A 13,201-nucleotide genomic window follows, 5' to 3' on the forward strand; every position below is an offset into this window, starting at 1 on the left:
AAATTTTAACACAGGTTTTTTTTTTTTTTTAAGATTTTATGTATTTATTTGACAGAGAGAGATCACAAGTAGGCAGAGAGGCAGGCAGAGAGAGAGGAGAGAGAGGGAAGCTGGCTCCCTGCCCAGCAGAGAGCCCGACACGGGACTCGATCCCAGGACCCTGAGACCATGACCCGAGCCGAAGGCAGAGGCTCAACCCACGGAGCCACCCCGGCGCCCCGCACAGGTTATCTTTAATGTATCACTGTGGTCTTCGAGTATTTGCATCCTCCCCCAAAAGTCGCATGTTAGAATTCTAATCCCCCAAATAATGGTATTAGGAGCTGGTGTCTTTGGGAGTAGGGTGGAACCCCATGATGGGATTGTAAAGGGGTCCCAGAGAACTCTCCTGCCCCTTCCACGATGTAAGGATAAGAGTGGTCTACAACTCGGAAGAAGGCCCTCACTTGACAGTGTTGGTGTCCTGACTTCAGGCTTCCAGGCTCCAGAACTGAGAGACACAAATTTCGATTGTTTATAAGCCTCCCGGCCTGTGGCACTTTGTTACGGAGACCAGGATGGACTGAGACATATATCTTCATCATGCATTTTTGCGCTTTCAAGTAAAGCCTAGCACTTTGATTATATAAAGCCTATGAGAAGAGAGGTCAGAAGAGAGAGTCTTCCTTGAAGTCATGACATCATTTATTCAAGTCTTGGCTCAACCCCTTCCCAGCAAGGGCATACCCCGCCGGGCCTGCCACTCGTGATCTTCAATGCAAGTTTTTTTCAACAACTGGGGGATTTCTGCTATAGTCATGTGTTCTTTAACATCTTGTTTATTAGCAAAGTCATCAATCCAGCTGTCTTTAGAGGCTCCTACCTAACATTTTATGGAATTCTTCTTTATAGAGATCCTTTTACTGTACTGTCCACAACAGCTATTAAACCCAGTGTTAGTGCGGTCGTACACACTAGTAAGTGTGCGAGGAAGAAGAAAGGTTCTTGGCGATCAATTAGGAAATGTGTATTTCTATGCAGTGTCTCTTATACATGACTTCTTACTGTAGGGGATGTATGTATATCTTCACTCGCAGAAACGTGGTAAAGGACATTGACCTTTGTATCATGGTGGCAAAGACAGTTCTTGGTCTTGGGCAGCTGACTCCCCTCCAACCCCCTGGACTGCCCAGCCTCCCATGACCTAGGCTGAGAAAAGCAGGTGGGTGTACTACTGCCTACACTTCTCGCCAGGCCTGCTTCCTGCAACCAGAGAGGCACACTCCAGCCCCCTGCTGCTCCCAGCTACTACACCCCAATCGGCCATTTCTCTAGGGAGCCCTGATTTCTTGTGTAGGAAAATGGGATTTAGAAACCAAGATCTGGGCGCTGGGTGTGCTCCCTGCTCCCAGAGGGTCTCTGCTTCTAGCTCCTCCGAGCAGATAAAGCCAGGAAACATGTTTGTGTCCCCGCCCATTTACACGCACACATACTTCTAATCATTTCTCTACCTGTCCCTGCACACTGAACTAAACACGTGCTCAACATCACACTGATGTCTCAGACACTGGGGCAGCCCTTCAGGAAGGACTTATCCTGCCTCCCTCTGCTAATCTGTAACCTCTCTCTCCAACAGTGAGACACCAGCTCCCACCATTCACTATGCGGTCGCCTGTTTGTTCAATCCCAGCACACATGTGAAACTGTTTTGTAATTGTTTATCTCATGAGAAGCTAGAGCAGTGTTTAAGTACTGTTTATGTTTGCAGTCTTTCAGTTTCCGGTCAAAACACCATTTTCCCAAGATACCTAAGTCAGCTGCTTTCCACCCCCACCCCCTTCCCAGAGGCCACACCATACATTTGTAATATGGTCAGAAGCTGTGGTCACAGTCTGCATTCCATCCTGGGATCCCCCAGCCTCCTTTACGTGTTCAGAATTTGTGTACGTTGAAGGGCACACTTCGATGTGCAGTGCTGTGGGTTTTGACCAATGAAGAGTCTTGTATCCACCGTCCCGTACCAGGCAGAACAGTTCCATTGCCCTAAAAATTCCCCTTTGAGGTCAGCCGCTTCCTGATTCTCCAACTCTGACAACCCCTGGTGTGTTTTCTGTCCTTACAGTTTTGCCTTTGGCAGATGTCATATGAACGGAGTCATATGATATATAGACTTTCTGGTCTGGCTTCTTTCATTTATGCTATTAAAAAAAAAAATAACAGTTTCAAATTTACCAAAATCTTAGTCCTGTCTTTTATCTCTCTGAAAGTAGTCAACGTAGCTAGTTAAGAATCTGTGAGTGGTATCTTCACTATCTGGAACTTGTGTGAGCCTGTTTCTATTGCTAGTGTTTCTGCTGGTTTTTATTTGTGTGGGTTTGTCTTCTTGACACTTGGTTATCTTTTATTTTGAGTCAGATATGCTACATGCAAAGCTGTTTGTGGAAATACTTTGAAGGATAGGTAATGCTATCGTCTTTTTATGGATAATTTCTGATTGTTTCCAGCAAGTTCATGGCATCCAAGATCCCTTTAATCCAAATCAGGAATTGAGGTCTCCTGGGCCACTCTGATGACTGAAGCCAGGCTGTAGTCCTATAAAGACTAATTTTCTTGCCTCTCCTAGAGAGCAATCCTTTAATCTCTCAGACCAAAGAAACCACTAGTACTTTTATTCTCTCTCTCTCTTTTTTTTTTTTTTTTTAAGATTTTACTTAGAGTTAGGGAGAGTGAGCACAAACAGGGGGAACAGCAGGCAGAGCAGGCAGAGGGAGAAGCAGATTCGCTGCTGAGCAAAGTACCCCTTGCGGGACTCGATCCCAGGACCCTGAGATCATGACCTGAGTCAAAGGCAGACGCTTAACCGACTGAGCCACCCAGGTGCCCCTAGAGCTTTTACTCTTGATGCGTCCTGAACTTTGATGTTTCCACTCTTGTAGAATTGGTAGTCATCCCTAGACTAAAAATGGCCCCAAATGTTGTCATTCTTTATAATCCTGTTGCTAATCTGATGTCTGTTAGCAGATGTTTCTTATATTTTATGCAGCTTTTCTAGTTGGATAGATCGGATGGATTGGCTCCTATGACTCCGTTCGCGGTAGAAGGGGAGGTTCACATGCTTTTCTCAGGCAAGCTCTCCAACTGGATCATCCGACTTCTCAGCTGACCTGGCACCGTTGGCTTGACATCTGGACTCCTTCTTCACTCTGGGTCACTGAGAGAGTCCCAAGAGAGATCCATGAGTTGGATCTGGGGAATGGTCGTGCGGGGTGCGCAGACACACTGGCACTCAGTGTCTACACCCCTGGCATGTGTGGGCAGCATCCCAGGAGTGCTCTGAGGTGAATCCTGGTGTCCTTGTCAACTTGCCTCCCTCCTTATGTTCACAGGGACCCTGCCAAGGGATTGTTTCTTTTTTCCCAATAAATTTATCACCAATATTCAGATGGAAAAGAATAAGCATTTCCACTGTTTTACCATGCACACCTTTGAGTGACACTCTTGAAGGCTATCTCACGAGTTGAAAGAGTGAAAATGGCAGAGTCACTTCTTGAAGGCTTGGAAGGTGTCTTTGTCCCTTTAGGCTCTTAACAAGCCCCCCATAGCTGGGGGGCTTAACAGTGAGCATTTAGCTCTCATAATTCCGGAGGCTGGGAAGTCTAAGCTCAAGTTCAAGCAGATCTGGTATCTTCTTGGTGTTCAGATGGCTCTCTTCTTGCTGTGTCCTCATGTGGTGGTGGTGCAGGGGTGGGTACAGAGAGGGAGAGAGAGACAGAGAGACAGGGAGAAGATGCCCTCGGGCTTTTTCTTACTCCATTTGCATGATCTAATCATCTCCTTAAACGCTGTCACACTAGGGATAGGATAGGATTTCAACATACGGATTCTGGGGTGGGGTGGGAGACACAGACATTCAGTCCATAACAGAAGAGAAAGACTAAGGATCATTATTAACTATTACTAAAAAGCTTTCAGATGGGGACCACCAACCAACATTCCAGATCATACTCAGGTTCTGCCCAAGGGCCCTTAGCCCGCTCCTTATTCACAATTCTTCCTTGTCCATCCCTCAGTGTCCGGAGCCGATGAGCCTCAGTACACCTCCAGCCCAGTGCTCAGTGACTTTTCATTTGAGGTCATAGAGCACCTGTCACAACGGCTCCCAGAATCGCAGTTAGCTGTGGCAGGAAATAATCATAGGCATTAACCAAGAGCCTTGGATTTTTCTCAGGGTGGGGAGGATGTGGAGAGATGCTTCCAAGAAATATTCAAATAAGCCCTCACCTTGAGGCTATGAAAACTACCTTGAAAGCATTTTTCCTCAGGCGGCAGTGGTCTGTGATTAAATCTATTGTATTTCTTTGGTAGAAATACTCCTCGTGGAGTAGTGCTGAGGCACCTAGAAAAGGCTTTTTGCACACATGGTACAAAAAACATAGAACTAACAGAGTTGATTATTTTTAAGGAAAAAGTTGTTTTTGAGGTCGGTGCCTTTTGTGTTACTATTGTGCCTTTTGTGTTACTATTCATTCCTATTTTTCAGCGGCGATTGGGTGTTTGACAAAACCTCTTGGTGGCAAAGAGGCTGGACTTTATAATAAAGGGTCAAGTGTTAAGTCTAAGCTTTTAAAAAAGATTTATTTATTTTTTAAAGAAACACACAGACACACACACACACACACACACACACAGAGTGTGCAGGAATGAGTGGGGGGAGGGGCATGGGGGAGAGCGTCTCAGGCAGACTCCCCACTGAGTGTGGGGAGGGGGGTTCTACCTAATGATTCTGAGATCATGACCTGAGCCGAAATCAAGAGTTGGACACCACTTAAATGAGGCTCCCAGGTGCCCCATAAACTTCTGAGTTTATTACTTTAGGGAGACATCGTAGTAGGTTGTAGGTTTTAGATCAAGGATCACAAAGTGAAGAAAATCTAGAACTGCAGAACCAATGGGTCTGGGCACTGGATTTGAAAGCAGAAGTAAATTGTTGCTTTGTTAAAGACGGCTTCCCTGTGTCAAAAACCTGTGTGAAAAAGAAGAAAACATTGAAAACCCTGCTGTGGATCTTCGGGAGCTCCTGACAGCTGAGGAGAGGAGAGTATCAAGTGCAGGTGTCTTCCCAGTTGCCCCTCAAAGCTGCAGACCCAGCATGGCGGCCCCACCACCAGGGGGCAGCACTTGGCTGACCTTGGCTGCAATGTGGCTTTGCCGATCTGTCCATAGACAGGCAGGTGGGATCTTCCTACCAAAATCACCCACATATATGGCCTCAAATTGTATTCAAGTGTGAAGGGAAGAATTAATATATTCACTACTGTAGAAATTTAAAACTATGAATCAACAGATTTAGAATTAGTACCAAATACAAAGGAAATATTAATATCCCATTTCATTCATTCTGAAATGGGTGTAATTCACACTTCCTGGGACCCTTAGCATAATTTCCTTACTGGTGTAAAGTATGTAGAAAATAAAGAAGGAGTTAAAAGCCATCCAAGACGGGGAGTCTAAAAAAAAAAAAAAAACCTACTCTCTGTATTTTCTCTTCCTATCATCACGTGGGTCTTTTTTATTTACCACTTAAATGCGGCTTTGTGGACCCCAACTAAGAAAAAAGCTGACAGTCCTGCAAAAGAGACAAAGCCTTTTGGACAGCAGATGAGTCAACAACCACACACCCCAACACATCTCCAGACCCTGTTTTGTTGAGGTTAGCGCCATTGGCCCAGAATGTGTGGCCACCTCTAGACCAGACATCCCGTTAACAACATGGCTGTTGACCTGTTTCACCCATGGCACAGAGCAGACACAGTGTCTGGATGGGGATCATGTTCTTCACAGATTACAGAAGGTCCCCGAGAAGAGAAGGGAGGAATAGTAGGAATCAAGGGGCAGCTGCCAGCTGGGGTGATGTGCCGCTCCTGGTGCTTCTGCCTGGGCACAAGGGTCCTTACCATGAACTCCTGGTCTGCACCAAGTCCTCTTGGGTCTGGGTCCAGCACCGGGACTTCTTCATTGTCACCCAGTACTCTGCCAGGAAGCTCTGTCTGCTGCATTGGTAATTAAGCTGTCAGCTTCTAAGCTCCTCTTTCTTGCGGCAGATTTCTGCCCAACTTTATTCCCCATGGGGATCTTTCCTTCCATGGTGGTCATAAAATGGTTTTCGGCTCTAGCATCTCTGATCATGGTCAAATCTTTTTCAATAGGACAAGAGCCCTGGTAGAAGCTGAACTTCAGAGGGGCGGGACGATTTCAACCCCTTATTTTCACACCTGCAACCATCCTCCAAGGGCTCATCCTGTGGTCTTTCACGTTTTTCTCTTCCCAGGCGCCCTCCTTCTGTCTCTCTGCATAACTGCTCAGGAAAGGGCTGTTGAGCATTCCAGAAGCAGAGGGCATATGGCTCATTCACTCCTGATCTAGGTCCCCAGGGAGCTCTCATCCCAGTGACCATGATGCTTTCATTGGGATCTGGAAGCTCAAAAGTTCAGAACGCAAACAGGAACTTGATGACTGCCAGGGCTCTGCCAGGGTGAGGCTGCCCCGGGAAGGCAAGACTATGTCCGCTGCTCTGCTGTGGTGGCGTGGCTTCCACCCTAGGGCTCCTCAGGCACCTGTCCAGCTGGGATGGGTGCAGGTGCTGGTCCATGGGTAGAGGTGCAGACAGCACATGTGTGTCTTGCTCAGACACCCCAGGCCACGAAGCAAGTCAGGGGCCGAGGCCGACAGTAGGCAGCTGCATGGGGCCTCTCAGTCTGTGCTTGTCCTGGACATGCTTGCAGAGGGAGGGGAAACCAGGCATTTTAGGAGAGACAATGTGTCCAGCAGGTCGTGGTGCAGGCCAGCCATAGGGGTCGTCAGAGCTAGGCAGGCAAAGACCATCCCCTCTAGACCCTGCATCTGCACCCTGTCAGTAACACAGAGCACTGGGGAGGCGCAGAGGAAAGTTAAGTGTGACCACATCCATCCTCATCTCCTAGCAGGCTGTCCCTATGGGGACAGATGGCATGGCTGTCCCTTCGCTTCTTTTGGGCATCCCTCCGTGCGGGTGTCTGAACAGGACACACGTGTGCTATGGTTTCTGGATCTACAAATGGTAATGGCGGTCTTACCTGTTGGGTGTGACAATGGCCAGGCTGTGCCGGGACAGCCCCACGCCCACTGCGGGGGCTCCTGAAAGCCGTCCCTAGCCCTCAGCCGCAGGGAGGAAGTGGCCCCCACTAGAGCTGCCCTTGTCTGCAGTTTCTGCACTTATCAGTAGATGTCCCTCTCCTGCTTTCTCTCCCATTGTGTGTGTTTTGGGGGTGAGGATGGGGGTGGGAAGGAAGGAGAGGAAGCCAGTCTGTCATATTCCTGGGTGAATCTCCAGCATTTAGGGAGCCCAGTACAAAGCTGGCTCCCGGTCAGGGTTTGTGTGAAGAGCCCATGCTCCATGGGCTGGAATTCCCCCTTGACCCTCTTTCTCTGTCTGATGCAACTCGCCTTCCCTGAGAAGTCTGACTTTATGGACAATCTCTGCTTTGCGCAGAGCTGAGCCCCAGCACTTTCTGGGGTTCTTCCACGGCACTCCCAGCCACTCTCTGGGAAGCACCTAGCAAGTTACTCCCATTTCTTGGGTGACGGCTACCTGCCAGGTTCATCTGGGCTCCCAGAGGAGAGGGCTCCTTTTCTGCTCCAGCGGAAAAAGTCACGGCCATGGGCTAGGTGTCCATGGGGATCACGGCATGTCAGGCAAAGGGCCTGACATTCAGGAGCCAAACACCTATGCTAGGAAATGAAGCACACGTTGAGGTTGCCAGGGCAGAGGGTAGGTAAGCTTGGCCGCCAAGAGGAAGGGAACAGGTGGGAGGCATGAGGTGACGGGGACAGGAGGTGCAGGTGTGTGCTAATACCAGACTCTGGGCTTCATGCACATGCCTCACTTGGGGATGGGAAACTGTGTGTGTGCTGGGAGCAGACGCCCACTCGGGCTTCTCCAGGTCGGTGGGAGCCCTTGCATAGGCATCAGAAAAACCGGAGCGGGCGGGGGGGGGGGGGGTGCCTGGGTGGCTCAGTGGGTTAATCCTCTGCCTTCAGCTTGGGTCATGATCCCAGGGTCCTGGGATCGGGCCCTGCATCAGGCTCTCTGCTCAGGAGGGAGCCTGCTTCCCACCACCCCCCGCCTGACTCTCTGCCTACTTATGCTCTCTCTCTGTCAAATAAATAAAATAAAATTAAAAAAAAGAAAAGAAAAACCGGACAGCATACATTCACATCTCAGGTAACCAAAACCATTTGCTGGTAGAATTGTAAAACCGCACAACCTCTATGGTACCCTGGATGGAAATTTCTAACCGTGTGAAGTATACACTCATTCTGGGACCCGGCGGTTTTGCTCCTTTGTAGGTGTCCAGAAGAAAGGAAAGCTTATATCCACAAAATGCTTATTACCAGGGCTCATGGTGGCTTTATTCATAACAGCCCCAAACAGGAAACAATCTGACTGTCCATTAATCGGAAGATGGATACACAAAGTGTGGTGTAGTCACAGAACGGAATACCGCTGTAAACTGACGTGAGACGGGACACATTAGGATTCTTTTGCACGACGTTTAAGAGCAGACAGCATGAACCTGAAGGGAGCTGCACAGTAGCTGCTTTGGGGGTGGGGGTCGGGGTGGGGGAGTGCCAGGGAGGGCAGGAGGGGTCTCCCGGGGGTGATGAGACCATGTAAGTCTTGATCATGGTGGGGGTGGGAACCGGAAAGGATACATTTGTGAATAGTCATTCCACTGTACCTTGGATCCCTGTGCATTTTACTGTGCGTAAACGAGACCTCAACAACACCAACTCTATTAAACTCCACTTCTGGTTTGAAGGCAAAATTCCCTACTTAAGTAACCGCAGAGCGCAGACACAGCCATTCGTTGAATTTGCCGATCTGAGCCACTTCCCAGGTCTGGAAACCCTTGGCTAAATGTGAGCCAGGCCCCCTTGAGAAAAGACCCTGTGTGTCACCCTAGCTGTCTCTTGTGGTTCTCCTCCAAACCTCCTCCAGGGGTCTGTGACTTTTCCCAAGGGGGCTGTGCACTGGGACAAAAGACTCGTTCTGGCAAATGTCTATTCCCATGTAGTCATGGGGGACAGGAATACCTCAATCACTCAGGGCACTCGGCACTGGCTCTGCGTTGTCACGGAACTGCAAATACCACGGTGACCCTCCCATCAGGGTGGAGGCTTGTGGAAGTCAGAGGATAAAAAGAGTTTTGCCCTGGGATGCCTGGGTGGCTCAGTCGGTTGGGCCACTGCCTTCGGCTCAGGTCATGATCCTGGGGTCCTGGGATCGAGTCCCACATCGGGCTCCTTCCTCAGCGGGGAGCCTGCTTCTCTCTCTGCCTCTGCCTGCCACTCTGCCTACTTGTGTTCTCTCTCTCTCTCTGTCTCTCTGACAAATAAATAAATAAATAAAACCTTAAAAAAAAAAGAGTTTTGTCCCAAGCATGGATGTCCATGGGATGGGTGGGTCTGTGGGCCTGACCTGTGCGTGTTTCCCGTTTCCCATGCATAGTTGGCAAAGTTCCATTCGGCAGTGAGCTCTCCTGCCTTGAAGTGATGCTTTTTTGGTAGAAAGTGGGATGAAGGTGAAATTCAGGCCTGGACTTATCCCCTGCATACACAGTGATAAATCAAGGGTAATGAATTCTCCACCTGGGGGCATCTCAGAGATTAGCGGTGCTATCAGGGACTGGAGCGGTGTGAGGGGGGAGAGGTTCCTAGGATAGTCCTGTCCCTTGCCTGTTTGACTTACATGGAAGACCGATGCCCGCTGGAGGAAGGCAGTGGGCCGCAGTCAGCCTTCGCTTGCTCCTGCTGCTCTAGACGGAACACCTCTTCTGGGCACTGGTGGGTGACTTTGGTTCTCTGCGTTGATTCGTAAGAACCACCAGAAACAGTTTGCGCATGTCCAGGAGTGCTCTCTCCTCCTGCCCGTTTCCCTGCTTTCTGCCATACTAGCTGACCGGAATGCCACAGAACACAATACTGCACCTCATTACTGACCTCCTTATGCTGACTACGTCTGCCTCAGTAAGACACAGAAGTGGGAGGAAAACTCCACAAATATTCTGGGCCCTACTTACTACCTTGGTGAAGTTTCAGGGGACCCTAAAGGACTTTTCAGGATACCCCATCAAAGTGAAAAATACATTATTATACCCCCCCAAAAGAGGCCTGACACTTGCTGACTTTTGGATTTTGAAGGCAACCTATGTGCTCTTTGGGTGTGTTTTGCCAATGCATTTTTTTTTTTTTACCAAGGAATGAGTAAGGCCACCAGTTTTGAGTGGGAACCCCCGGGGCCTTATCCTATAACAGACCCAGTGGTGCTCGAGTGTTCACAGCCAACAGCATTGCTATAGGGAACCCCAGAGGGCGCATCATAGTACAGACTCTAGGGCTCTGGAACAAAGCCATGACCTCTGCTGCATTTAACTGTTCTCCTTTCTAAGAAACAGCTGCTGGAATATTGCTGGTCCGGGTAGGGACAGAACAGCTGACCAGAGGACACGGACTGACTCCATAATCCTGAGCAGCACCGGCTGGGTGTGATCTGGCCCGCCCACCTATAAGGTCAAGCACATGCAGCTGCAGTCTGTCATTGAGCAGAGATGGCGCCTAAGAGGCTGTGATTGAGAAAGCCCAGAAGGCACATGTCAGTTGCTTGAGCAGGTGGCTCAGACCCTGTCACATGTTCTCTTGCTTCTTCCCTCCTCTCCTTCAATCTATGTCTCATGGGCAGTTCCTTAGGACCAGATGGCTGAGCAGGCCTGCTTCCAGATGGTTCTCTGGGATGTGCTGGTTCCAGCTGAGAGCAGGCTATGAGAGATACAATCCCAGTCTGGAGTGTCCTTGAAAGACCGTGGAGAAGGGAAATCATCCTAGTAGACGAGACGCGAGCAGAACAAATGTTTTTCTCTTTTTGGGGCTGAAAGACAGCCAGAAGAATTAACCTATACTGGTAATTCTTAACAGGGATGGTCCCCCTGTCCCCAGCTTGAGGACATTGGCAATGTCGGGAGGACATTTTTGATTGTCACATCCGGGTAGGTAGAGGGCACAACTGGCAAATGGTGGTCAAGGTCAGCCAGGGATGTTGCTAAACATCTTACAACATGCACAGGACAGTCCCCTACAGAAAAGAACTACTGGACCCCAAATGCCACTAATGGCAGTATTAAGAAACCCTGACCCACACTGGGGCAAATACTGTGACTGATCAAGAACATTGAAGGAACAAGATTCAGAGATTGGTGACAGGAGGTATGGGAACAGAGGGAAGATGTCTTTTGATGGCTCTCTCGAAATGTGCATGAGCATGAAGATACTTGTGCCCCATTTTTATGCTCATTAAAGGTACCCTATGCAGAGAAGACTGTCAAAAATCAGGTGAACAAGACGGCATGTTCTGTGATGTCAGCCAGCACTTTCCCCAGCCATCCCGATGTTTGCTCAATGGGCCTCTATGGGGATGGGTGTATGGATGAGCACAACACCCAGATTTCCTCTCACCAAGGCAGTCCTGGAGACTGCCCCTGCCGTGCCATCACAACTTCTGCGGTCAGCACAGAGCTCACTGATTGCAATGGCCAGCCAGATCCCTGGTGGCTGGCTGATCACACCAGATCCCTTCCATTATGGAGAGAAAACAATTGCCCTTCCCTGGAAGAGATGTATTCTGGATTCAGATTTGCCCTTTTGGCAACGCTTCCGCTGAAAACGACTATTCATGGATATCGTGAATGCCTTGTTCACCATTATGGTATTCCACAGGTTCCTTCTAAAGATTTTATTTATTTATTTTCAAGAGAAAGAAAGAAAAGAGAATGAGCATGAGTGGGAGAGGGGAAGAGGAGGGGGAAAGACAAAGGAGGAAAGAATCTCAACCAGACTCTGCACTGAACACAAAGCTGGACACGGAGCTCCATCTCATGACCCTGAGATCATGACCTGAGCCGAAACCTAGAGTCAGACCCTTAACCGGCCGAACCACCCAGCCACCACAATGTGGCTTCTGGTGACGAAGTCTGGTTTTACAGCAATGGGATCGTGCACATGGAATGCACTCACTACACACCCTACTGACCCAGAAGCAACTGGCCTTCCAGAACTGTGGAGTGGCCCATTGAAGATTTCCTTATGATGCCAGTGGGGAGACAGTTCCCGGAAAGGTGGGAGTTCTGTCTTCCAGAAGGAGTTTATGATTTGATTCAGCAACTGCCATGTGGTGGTGTCTATCCCGTGGCCAGAACACACGGTCTGGGAAACAAGGGGTAGGTGGAAGAGGGACTCTTGTCACCGCTAAGCAACATGACCAAGAACCAAGGCTTCCCTGCCCCATACCCCAAGCTCTTCTGGCTTGTAGGTCTGAGTTAAAGGAAGGAGGGCCTCAACCCGGTCTAAGCAGCGGCGTGACTGGACAGGAAGGGGACACTGGGCCATTCTGGGTTTGTCCAACTACAGCATCGATGAGAAGAAGGGAGTCACTGCATGGGTGGGGGGTCAGGGACTTCATTATCAGGGAAAACGTGAGCTGCTGCCAGCCCGTGGGTGCTAGGGCGTTGATGTCTGAAATCCGGGGGCTCCTCAGGGTGCCCTTAATGATATCCACATCCCAAAATAAAAGTTAATGGTAAACTCAGCAGGACTGCTGAGGATTTGGACCCTTCAGAAATGGCAGTGGGTGTTATCCATCAGATAAAAAATCCCAGCAAGCTGACCTTCTGACGGAGCGCAAGGGTCATGGAAAGAAGGTTGTGAATATGTATATTCGTGCATGCAAACACACGTGTGGGCATGCCCACATACATGTGTTTGTATCGTGGCCACGTACACGTATGCATGTATCCATACATATGCGCGTGCCTAGACAGACACACGGATGCCGAGGACTCGCTCTTTCCTTTTGCTTCCAGTTCCCGCCAGCCTTGTCCTGGCAATACTCTCTCACTTGGCAGCTGCCGTTGGTTCTAATTTTGTTTCTCCCCCACGTGGAGGGCCCTGCAGAATCATGCACCCCCGGAGACAGCAGCTCCTCCTCCGAGATGGGAACCCAGCCCGGCGGGGTTCCTCCTCTGGACCCCAGAAGCAGAGGCACCGGTCGGGCAGCCTCCCTTTGCAGAGGTCTGAGGCCAGGTCTGTGGGGTCCGCCCTCTTCCTCTCTTCCCTTGCAGCTTTGACCGACAGA

The sequence above is a fragment of the Mustela erminea genome, chromosome 5 (assembly GCF_009829155.1).
Source record: "Mustela erminea isolate mMusErm1 chromosome 5, mMusErm1.Pri, whole genome shotgun sequence".
Lineage (NCBI taxonomy): Eukaryota > Metazoa > Chordata > Mammalia > Carnivora > Mustelidae > Mustela > Mustela erminea.